Source organism: Manis javanica, chromosome 16 (genome assembly GCF_040802235.1).
Source record: "Manis javanica isolate MJ-LG chromosome 16, MJ_LKY, whole genome shotgun sequence".
NCBI lineage: Eukaryota > Metazoa > Chordata > Mammalia > Pholidota > Manidae > Manis > Manis javanica.
In genome coordinates, this window is record NC_133171.1 from 22,214,837 (window position 1) to 22,225,882 (window position 11,046).

Below are 11,046 nucleotides of genomic sequence, written 5' to 3' on the forward strand. Positions count from 1 at the left end.
TGTGTATATGTATGTGTGTATGTATGTGTGTATGTGTGTATGTGTGTATGTATATGTGTATGTGTGTATGTATGTGTGTATGTGTGTATGTATGTGTGTATGTATGTATGTGTGTATGTGTGTGTATTTGTATGTATGTGTGTATGTGTGTGTGTGTGTATGTATGTGTGTGTATGTATGTACGTGCGTATGTACTGAGCTGTGTTGGGTACCTTGGAGATCAAGCCCTCACTGACTATGCAGGCCACACGTGTTTTCTCCTGTGCCTTGTTTGATCGATGGTGTCCTTTGCTGTACAGGCTTGTTAGTCTGATGTCGTCCCACTTGTTTATTTTTGCTTTTGTTTTTTTGCTTTTGTGTCAAATCCAAAATTTACTTAGAAGGCCAATGTCAGGTGACTCCTCCTGTTTTCTTCTAGGAGTTTTACAGTTTCAGGTCATACATTCAAGCCTTTGCTCTATTTTAGACTGATTTTTGTGTATGGAGTAAGATAGGGGCCCAGTTTCATTCTTTTGTATCTTTTTGTCCAGTTTTTCTAACAACATTTATTGAAAAGATCCTTTCTCCAGTATATATCATTGACTCCTATGTTGTAAATTAATTGGTCATATATGCATGGTTATATTTCTAGGCTTTGCTTTCTATTCCAATTAAATTTTTTATGCAATACTGTATTTAAAAAGAATGCAAAATATTTAAACATTTAGCATTACACAACCCTCCTATTGGGTTCAAATCAGACCATTTACACCAAGGTATCTTTTAGTTTATAATCCTGCAGGTGTGACCAATAAAATAAAAAATGAAATTTATTTTCTTTATTATGGAAAGAATGGATGAGGATGGAGGAATTACCATTTTTTTAGAGCATGCATTCACATGGATTATTTGAGATTAGAGTAATAAAATTTTATGGCTAAATCTACCCACTAAAAATCATTTGAGTGATTTCATGTTTCTAAATAAGGAACTTGACTAATTTAGTTATTGAATTAAATAATTTACGACTTTTCAGTCATCTCTTCATCAGACAATTGCTATTCTGTTATTGAGTATAAAACAGCATTCCTGACAGAGAGTTCCATGTGCAAACCTGTGCGGCAAGAAGGACTAAGGTGCCTTCAGGGAACTTTCAAGGGGGTCCTAACGGCAGAGTCCTTCAGCGCTGTGGGGTGCGATCATGACAGATTGTTATATGACAGGATAAGGTTGAGAAACAGGCGTAACATTCTGTTGTTTCTTTGAATTCCTATATCCAGGTGGCTTAATATAATGGTTGAAAGTATGGACTAAAGTGGGACCTTGTCCCACTGCTCCACACTTAGCTGTGCGCCTGCTCAGGTTACAAGCCAGCAGGTCCTGCATTTCCTCGTCTGCCAAACGGGAATACGGACAGTACCTTCCACAGAGCATTTGGGAAGGTTGTGTGCACTCACATGATTAAAGCGCCCAGAACTGTGCTGAGCGCTTATCAAGCATTCCACAAGTGTTAACAATTATTATCCTATCATTTGTAGGTACTTTTAACAGGAAAGACATGTAAAAATGTTTGTGGTATTCTTTATGGATTGCAAAATTAGAATGAATTTTAATTTCACACCTTTTGCTTCTACTTTATATAAAATATCTGCCATGAATTTGACCTATGTTAGAGACTATGTTGCTAAAAATAGTTGTGTTTAGCAAGTATCAATTTTTATAATTATAATCTGAAAGAAACACAGACTATTTGCAAGTAGTGTTCTGTTGTAAACAACTCATTAAGTATAGTAAAGTGTAAGTATGAGAAGGATACATTTAGTGAATAAAATACGCTGAAAATATTGATGGGTAGACAGAACTGACTTTATAACACAGAAGAGTTCAAAGCCCCGTATGACAGGTGTCATCACTTCCTCCCAGTGGTTTTTCTGCCTGGCTTGGTAATTCACGGGCATCAGTGGGGCAGAACTTCCAGTGGGGATCATGACTGAATATTTTGCTGTGGTCCTACTAAGTTTTGCTAGACACTTAGCAAACTTTGACTTTGAGAAAGTCACTTAATATCCCCAGTTTTTCTAATTCCTCTCCTAAAAAATGAAGAAAATGATGTTTGACTTGCTATAGATGTGCTTTTTTGAGGATTGCAGCAGTGCTAAATATAAAAGCACCTTGAAAGCTTAGGTCACTTAACAGATATGAATTATCATCAGCTTTGCAAGTTTTAACTAAAACTTTGGTAGTAATAAATGTGTGGGTATTTCCCAAGGACTATGTTATTAAGATAAGGGAATACAGACTTGAGTTTGCAATAAAAATATGCATTCCCCAACCTCAATGTCCAGCAAAGGCAGGCCCACCTCCTGATGGGGAAAAAGAGAAAGTATGTACGAATTTAGAAAATTCTTCCTGAAGTACATAGCCCAGATTGTTTAGAAAAAAGAGAGAGAGAGAAACCTGGCGTTTGGGGCTGCTTTCCAGTAGCATTGTCTGTCAATTTCAAAATAAATGAGGAATAGCTTTTTTTGCCAGAAGCTGAGAAGCTAAGCAGTTTTTGATTGTCTTGCAAGGTACAAAGGGACAAAAGACTTGGATTATGTGAAAAACCATAGAGATAAAAATAGAGTAAAGTTCTTTTGTTCTGAGACCATAATGGGGGACAGGAATGAGCAAAAAGGAAAAGGACGGCTTTTATAAGTCGAAAAGTCACTTGCACACAAAAACCTGTTTATAGCAGCTTTCTTCATAAATTGCCAAAACTCGGAAACACCCAAGATGCCCTTCAGTAGACAGTGGGTGAGTGAACTAGCTAGTTCGGTTATCCAGACCAGGGAATGTGATTCAGCACGGGGAAGAGATGGGCTCCCAGTCCGTGAAAGGACATGGTGGAAACTTAAATGCATATGGCTAAGGAAATAAGTCAAATCTGAACAGGCTGTGTACTGTATAATTCCAACAATATGATATTTTGGAAAAGGCAGTTGGGGGAGACGGAAATGAGTAAGTGGAGGACAGAGGACTTTGAGGGGACAGTGAAAATAGTCTATATGAGCCCATAATGATGGGTACATGTCATCATACATTTGTCCAAACCCACAGAATGCGCACCGGCAGTGGTGAGCCCTAATCTGACCTGTGGCCTCTGGCTGATCACGATGAGACCAGGCTCACCACTTGTATCCAGCGTCCCGTCTGGTTGGGGATGTTGGTGGAGGGAGAGGCTGTGCGTGGAGTGGGAAATCTCACCTCTCCCTCAGTTTTCCTGTGAACCTAAAATTTCTCTAAAAACAAAATGGGTAGCTGCTTTGCAAATAGACCACATATGTGATGTTTGCATGTAAAAATAAACACAAAGGTGTAATGAATGGGACATAATAATAACACCAAGGCTCCTTGATTTTATACAATGTATGCTAAGCAGTTAGATTTCCTTGCTTAACATGCGTAAAAATCTAGGCACTAGACAGTAACAGGGGCATCACTTTGGAAATGGGAAAGCAGCCTAATAGAGTGTCGGTGAGGCCCCGGACCTGATCTCGGGCCTGGGAGTGAGCAGCCTCATCTGCTTCTGTACAGAGGAAGCCAAAGCAGTGACATAAACACAATTTTCTGTGTAAGATTCTCAAGTCAGGCAAGGTTGTAGTAACTGAAGTTGATGGAGAAAAGCTTGTCTTATCAGCAAAGAAGCGTAGATTTTCAGGATGACAAGGGCTGTTAGGGACCGTCCTTCCATTTGAATACTTTCTACCAAAGGGTAGTTCATCTTCCCTTTGGACGTCACCGATGAATCTTTGCTCTTCATTCTAGAAAAGTTCCACCACATTAGAAAAAAATCATTTTTTTTAGAACTTAAATTTGTGGGGTTTGTTTTATTTTGTTTTGGCTTTCAATCACTGGCCCTAGTTCTGTCCTTGATTAATTCAGAACAAGCCTAATTCATCTTAGGCTAGGTGGTTCTGGAATATTTAGATACATTTATCAAGTTATGCTTAAATAATTTCTTCAAGTTCAGTGTCCCCAGTCCTTCCTTGTCCTTCTCATCCGGCATGATTACCAACAGCTTTGCTCAGAACGTGCTCATTTATCAGTGTCCCTTATTGGTGAACCTGGGGAAAGCTCACAGAATAATTTCAGATGAAAAAGATATCTTATGCCAAATATCTGGAACATGATACATTCTTATTCTTTTAAAATTCCCTGAGTATTCAAAGCAGCGGTGCTCTCTACTTTTCTTGTGTTTATAGAGCAACCCCCTTCAGAATTGCAAATTTTGTTTGCTTTTAATTTACTAAAATTTCCTTATTCTCTTTTTAGGGCTCAGAAAAGAAAGTTACAGAGCAGCGCTATCTTTTGAATGTAAGACGATTTCCTCAGGCTGCATTCCTAGCAGAGGAAGACCTGGGTAAGAACTTGCCTTAGCCAAGAGAGAGGTCGCATTGCCATAAAAAGAAAATCCCCAAATGCAATAGCTTGAATACAGTAGAAAGTGATCGTCTCTCAGGAGACGAGCCAGCCAGGGCAGCTCTGCGTCCTGAAGCCTTTTGAGGAGGTTTCCTCTGCCCTCCTGCGGGTCATCAAAACCACCCATTTCCTGAGTCTGCCTTCTGGCCTGAAGCAAAGAGAGCCGTCCCGGGATTGACTTTCAGATCGAAACTGACCTGAAGGTTGTGTGTGTACATCTCGCTCTCGCTCCCTTAAGAGAATGGGATGGCGCAGCCCGCGTGGTTGCCGGGAGCCCCGGACACACGACCTCTCGCTGGGAAGCCGCCGCGGGCTCAGCTTCAGCTTTCTCGCTGTGGAAAGAGCCAGGGATGAAAATTTGGTGTATGTTAGTCATCTCTGCCACAGAGATTATGTCTTTTTGTTTTTGTGAATCTTGAACTATATTTCAGAATTGTTCTATAAAATGTTCATTAAATCTCCTCAAACTATTAGTAACCATATTGATTTGTAGTGTAAACAGATCAAAAATTTCAAAGACATGAAATCGTTAATAAGATCAACATCTTCGACAGGCTTGGGAAATAACGTAATTGACTCAGTAAGCAATTTCTCAACTTACAGGGACAGAACGGGTGGGCGCGCCAGGAACTCATGTATCGGCCACAAGCCCCTGGGCCCCCAGACATAAGTGAGGGCGATGTACGTAGAGGACGCAGGGCAGAGCTTCACCTCGCAGGCTGGTCAAGTGGGCCAGTTTAGACAGCAGCTTTTGGACCACCTCCTCTGTGGTTCTTGCTCATTCACTCTGCACACCCCCCTCCCCAGACACCGGCTCCAGGCTGTCCTCCAGTAATGTTACCCTGAAAAAATAATTCACATGTCTCATGGGTGCTGGTATTTCTGCAGGTGATATTTGCTCACACTGAGAGTCATTTTCTAATTTTTGCTATTTATTGAAAACAGTGTGCCCATACAGGATAATTAACTAAATGGAACCCAAAATTGCATGAATGTGGTAGTTTCAGAAGACATAAAAATAAATGATAATACACTTTAATAAAGTAACCCAAGTCCCCTTCTGCATTTCTTCAACTCAACCACAGGTAAGGAAAGCTTTTCTATTCATTTCTGACACATTGGGTTCTGTTTTTTCTCTTAACCTATTTTCTGTTCACATTAACTTTTAAGTTTTGCTTCAGGATAGTCTCACTGAACTGCACAATTCTGAGCCAAGAGTGCAACGCATGCAGAATTCAAGTGGGGCCTTTCTTTGCACTTGAGAGGCCAGTCCTCAGCCACTCGCTCGGGCCCGATCGGGGCCAGCTCTGTGCCAGGCCGTCCGTGGGAAGGAAACGGTTCTTGACCCAGGACTTAGGCGTTGTTGGTGGAGGTGACATGGGCTCTGAGAGGCACCGTGACCAGGCCTGAGCCTCAAAGCGGCCTTGACTCTTCCTTTCCCGCGCTGCAGCCCCGGATTCATTCTGAAATCTCGCATTCTCAGCACTCACCCGGGCAGCCCGCCGTCGGGAGTCCTGGCCGCACCCCCTTCCCGCTGGTCCCACTGCGAGGAGTCCCTCACTCTCCACCCAGCTGGAATACATACAGCAGAATTTATGGATGAATAAGTTGTCACCTACGGGCAAAACAGATCAAAGTGAAGGGGAGATGCTGCCCCCACGCGGGGCCCGTCTGTGAGCCGGTCAGTACGATGTGCCCATTCCTCTCCACGTTCTCCGGCGGCTTCCTCTCTGCCCTTCATGAAGGACCCATGTGCCCAGGGGTGGCATCTGACGCTGTCAAGCCCATCGCACGCCCTCAGGGTTCCCAGTGAAGCCTGGCCTGCAGGGAAGGTGCGGCGCCTCGCCCACTGGGCTTCTCCGAGCTCCACTCCCTCGCGCTGCAGGCTGACCCCTCAGCCTGCCAGCCGGCCGCACCCTCCGCCCTTCCTGCCCCCAGACCCAGGGTGCCGCTGGCATAGCTGGATGATCCCTCTGGTCTTCCGTGGCCTGTCCGAGAGCTCGGGGCGCCTCGTACCTGCTCCCCGAGGCGCCTCCTCCTCTTGCATGATGGGCAGCATGCTTGTTATTACAGTTATTGTCCAGATTCCCATGGAAACCAAACTCCTTGAGTACAAAGAGTGCACGTTTTTCTCCTTTTTGCCAAATGGCTGGTACAGTACTTGTTGAATTGATATTCATAACTATTTATGGCATAGATTAAATTTGTGACAAAATTTTAAAAATATTTATTACCTACTTACTCTCTTCTGGGCATTGGCCTTACCAAGGTGAGTACAATGAGATTCCTGTCATCCAGGAACCCGGGTGGTGGATTAGTTCCTTTTCTTTCCCTTTTCTGTGGGTCTTACCTAATCACCACGTATGTTATCACCTTTCTAGAAAATACTTGGGAGAACCCCAAATTTCAAGCCACATCTGCCCTACAAATAACAGGCAGAGTTAGTTAGAGGAGACTGGAATTTGTTATTGAAATAAAATTTCCATGAATCTAAGTGGAAAGAAATCGGGCTGAAAAACTTCCCTAAGGGATGCATGGCGTGGACGGAGTACAGAAAGATGAATCTGAGATAAAGTGGCTGAGCGGCTTGGCCAGAGTAAAGATAATCTGAGAAGTAGGTACAGGATGTGAGGCTTGGGGACTGCACGTGGGGCCTGAGTGATGGAAAGGGACTGGGGGAAATGAAGACGTGAATTGTTAAGCTTTGATCAGGAAGGAAATAGGTCATCCCAGGGGACTGACATGCAACAACAGGTGACTCACATACAAGATGAACTATGGGCACTTCTTTAAACCTCTGGATTATAGAAATACAAACATCTGAATTAGGAAGGTCAAAATTATAGTGAAAATTCGAAAATACATTAAAACACCTCCAGCAATCTCTGACAATGACAGCACATTTCAGAGTCCAGTCATTTTAGTCCTTGAGATTTTAGTTAAACGCTCATGCTGGGATGAATAATTTGGCCTTTAATACTTATAGTAAGCTTCAAAATTTATCACAGTCTAGAACTTTGTGAGCTTTTTATATGTTGAGCCTGAGAGACTTTTAAAATATACTTCAGAAGTGTAGTCCTTCTGTATTTGAAAGATGTCTCAGGCGGACGAATATCCCCTGATCAACATCATCACTGAAAACAGAATAAAGAGAAATGTGGCCGTATTGTGTGAAAATAAGGGAACCCTCACCTGAAACGGGGGAGGAACCCCAGCAGCGGGGCGGGAGGGGGCCTGCGCAGCTCCTGGCCACCTGCCTGCTGGGGCCGAGGTGTCCCCTCTGCCAGCTGCAGGCCGGGGCAGCTGCCACCCTGCCCTCCTCCGGGGGGCCTTCCTCCGGGAGAGCTGCTCCTTCCCCTGCAGGGGCCCAGCTCCCCCCAGCGTCCTGCGGCCTGGCCCGAGGCTTGCCTCAGCTTGCAGGTCCTGAATCGCAGTCCCTCTGTTATTCCCAAATGAGCTCATTTCATTGGCCTAATAACTGGCTATTGTATTTTTTAAAGTTGACAACTGAAACAAGCAATTTGGGAAGAGTACAGGAAAAAACTGGCATGTATTAGAGATTCTAAACACATTTACTTAGTGATATAAGTTTGTATGTATATTAAATATATACACGTGTATATATTACAAGTATAAGTACATATGTTGTAGTTAAGTATATATATGTACACATACACGAGTATATATGTATATTTGTTATATATAGTGTATTGCATGTGTGTTGGTATATATATGTCCGCCTGAAGGCATCCTAGAGTCCTGTCATGTTCAGGAGCAAATGATAACAAGGACCATGCCCATGTTCGGTTGGTGAGTCCACCCTCGCTTCCTCCAGGAATGCTGGGAGTGTCTGGAGTCTGATCAATAGGCAGTAGGGGGTCCCTGAAGGCTCATCGCTTGGCATCAGCTGTGTGCCCAGCAGCCCTGTAAAAGAGGCTGCAGCCGCCGTAGGATGTTTAACATGAGGACTCTCCCGGAGTCCTGGAAATATTACTTTGAGATGCACGTTTTAATTCAGTGCATTGGCAGTCTTTCTAAGACAGGAGGTTAGGTTAAGGGGAAAAGAGAGTAGAAATAAAAAAGAGTGGGTGGGTGAAGAGGAGGAACACAACCCTGGGGCCCCCAGGAGGCCGGCCGACCAGCCTGAGTCGTCTCTGGGAACCTGCGTCCGCACCGGCGGTTTGTCTGCTGACCCGCAGCACCTGGGCGCTTGTTCGATGCTGCTCTCAGCCGGCCCAGCTCTCCCGAATCAGCCCAGTGAGGCTCGGACACCTGCCCGGCAGCAGGCCCTGCAGGGCGGCCGGGCCGCGTGGGCCTGGAGCGCCGCTTCTGCGGCGTGTTCGCGGGACCGTTCATTGGCCGTATGCAGCAGGTGACCTTCAGGAGGTCAGGACTCACCCAGGTGACCCTCTGGCTCCTCCGGGCCCTCCGCGCAGACCCTGCTAGTCAGCGCCAGTGAGAACCCCACCGTGGTTCCTGGAAGGCCCTCCCTGCCCGGCGCGCTGAGACCTTCGGTGTCCAGGCTCCTCCGGCCAAAGGGGAAGTAAGTAACGGGGAGTGTGCCCAGCTGTTTCAGGGCACCGCACCCCTTCCTGTTCGTGCCGTTTGGGGGCCCCAGGATTGTGTTAATGCCAAAGTAACCTAATTCTTGTTTGTCCGTTTTTATCCAGGCTTGTGTGGTTTCTTAGGCAACATAATTTCTTGAAAGATCCCTTATAGTCAGATTGGATATTTGGATCACCGGCTTCCGAGCTGCCCTGTTTGCTGCTGTTGTGTGAGAGGCTTAAGACGATTTATTTCCTCTTTCCGCCCTCTTTCCCCGGGGCTCCCCTCCCTGGAAGGGGGTGGACGTCCCTCCCGGCGCTCGGGCGCGATGTGTTTGGACGAAGCATTTGCTACGAGGCTGAGTCCTAGCGTCAACCTTTCTTAGTTTATTTTATACTGACTGAGGTCCAAAAGAAGTTGGTTTTTCGACTCTGCAAGATTTCAGATTTCTGGACTCACTTCCCTTTTTCTCTTAAACTTGCAGATTGCTCAGTTTGCCGGAGGGTAGCCCTTCCCTCTGTGGTGCTAATCACGGCCAATAAAGCTCACCACCAGGCTGGCGTTTGTGTCCCAGCCTCGTCCCAGAGCTGCAGGCGCGGGGCTCCCTCGGTGTTAATGCAGGTGGCATTTGCTAAACGTCTTACTGGGTTTCTTGCTTCCAGAGCAGTGTTCTTGCCACTGGCCACCTGGCTCCTGGGGTGCTGTAAGCGTCCCTGTTCCAGGCACCTCAAAGCAGGAATTAAAGAAATACGAGTTGTGTAAAAATAATCCCCATTCTGCATGGCCGTATGCAAAAGGGCTCCGTTCAGGTTCCGTAGCAGCTTAACGCCAGTATTCACGGGGCGCTCAGGGACCCAGACACCTTCCACCTTGCGGGGTTGAGCCCACCCTCTTTGTGCTCTGAGTCCGGTACCTTCAGCCAGAGGGGAGAATGTGGGCAGAGAATGGCACCTGGTGTCTGTGGCCGGCCTGGAAAGGGCGCTTGCCACCTCTGCCTCCCTTCCTGGGCGTCAGTCGGATGGAGGCTGAGGGGGTCAGGGCGTTGTCTCCAGACCCGTAGAATCAGCAGCTCTTGTTAGATGCCGGTCTCGGCCCCCAGCCGTCCTGCCTCGGGAGCTCCTGTAAGCTGTGTGCTCAGCAGCCACGGGGAGGAGTGTGGTTTTCTGGGAAAGATCCCTCAGCTCCGCCACAGGAGATAGAAATAACGTGCGATATTAGAAAGGGTCTGCTCAACAGTTGCTTCCAATTTGATCAGTTAAGAAAATATGCTTAATTGATTTAACTTGAATATAAATTGGTGACAATACATCACAAATGATCAAGGCTTTCATTAAGGGTGTAAAATAGTGAAGTCTTTTCAAAATGGAGGGATTTGCCCTTTGAGGCCATATGCCTAAATGTTATTACATTGCTCATTAATAAAACACATTTTATTTAATTACTATCATTTGTCTCCAAAAGCAAATGTTTACAAACTACATGAATTCCTCAGACATCCTTAGGTTTTTATCTGAACTGAGAAAGGAGGCATCAAACTGATGGCTTTTGTCTAAAAAGATACAAATGTATGCATACATATAATGATTCATTTTTATTATTACACTAGAACAGAAATAAATGAATTCTCTTTATTCAAACAACCATTTTTCTCTAAGTAAGACCTTTATCTGGGAGGCATGGGAGATCTGATATGTGGCAAATTGTTTGGTTCTTTAAAGAACAGACATGTTCCTAAACCACCATGTAATCAAGGCTTTTGTATCAATTGTGTGTATTACCATCTTAACTAAAATTCTAAGCATCTTAGCAGGCCATTTATTTTGCCATGTAAACAAAGACACAGACTGCTGTATCTTCTCCACTCTCTGGGCTCTGGAGAGACACTCACCCTGTGCACCTTATCCACATGAACAGCCTCCCTCAGACAACACCCTTCTGGTGGGGCTGCCCGCTAGTCCCCTCGCCCTGGGAAGCAACCTTACTATAGTCCTATGATCTGGCTTCTTTGTGTGCACAACTCTGAAAATGATCAAACGGTCCCATTCTAACTGGGGGAGACAC

The 11,046-nt window shown here is 45.1% G+C and overlaps 1 protein-coding gene and 1 long non-coding RNA gene across 2 annotated transcripts in view; one reads left to right on the forward strand and one right to left on the reverse strand.

The window, feature by feature from the left end:
* The window catches only part of LOC108398747 (uncharacterized), a 180,174-nt gene extending 175,124 nt beyond the window's left edge, over positions 1–5,050 (forward strand). The window contains exon 18 of the mRNA XM_073224823.1: positions 4,294–5,050. The gene's annotated coding sequence lies outside the window, so the exon portion shown is untranslated. The remainder of the gene's footprint in view (positions 1–4,293) is intronic.
* On the reverse strand, positions 3,355–7,994 carry LOC140846843 (uncharacterized). The gene is made up of 2 exons (XR_012126325.1): positions 5,042–7,994; positions 3,355–4,772 (listed from the first exon to the last, which is right to left on the reverse strand). It is a non-coding gene; the product is annotated as an uncharacterized lncRNA (long non-coding RNA).
* Positions 7,995–11,046: the final 3,052 nt, after the last annotated feature.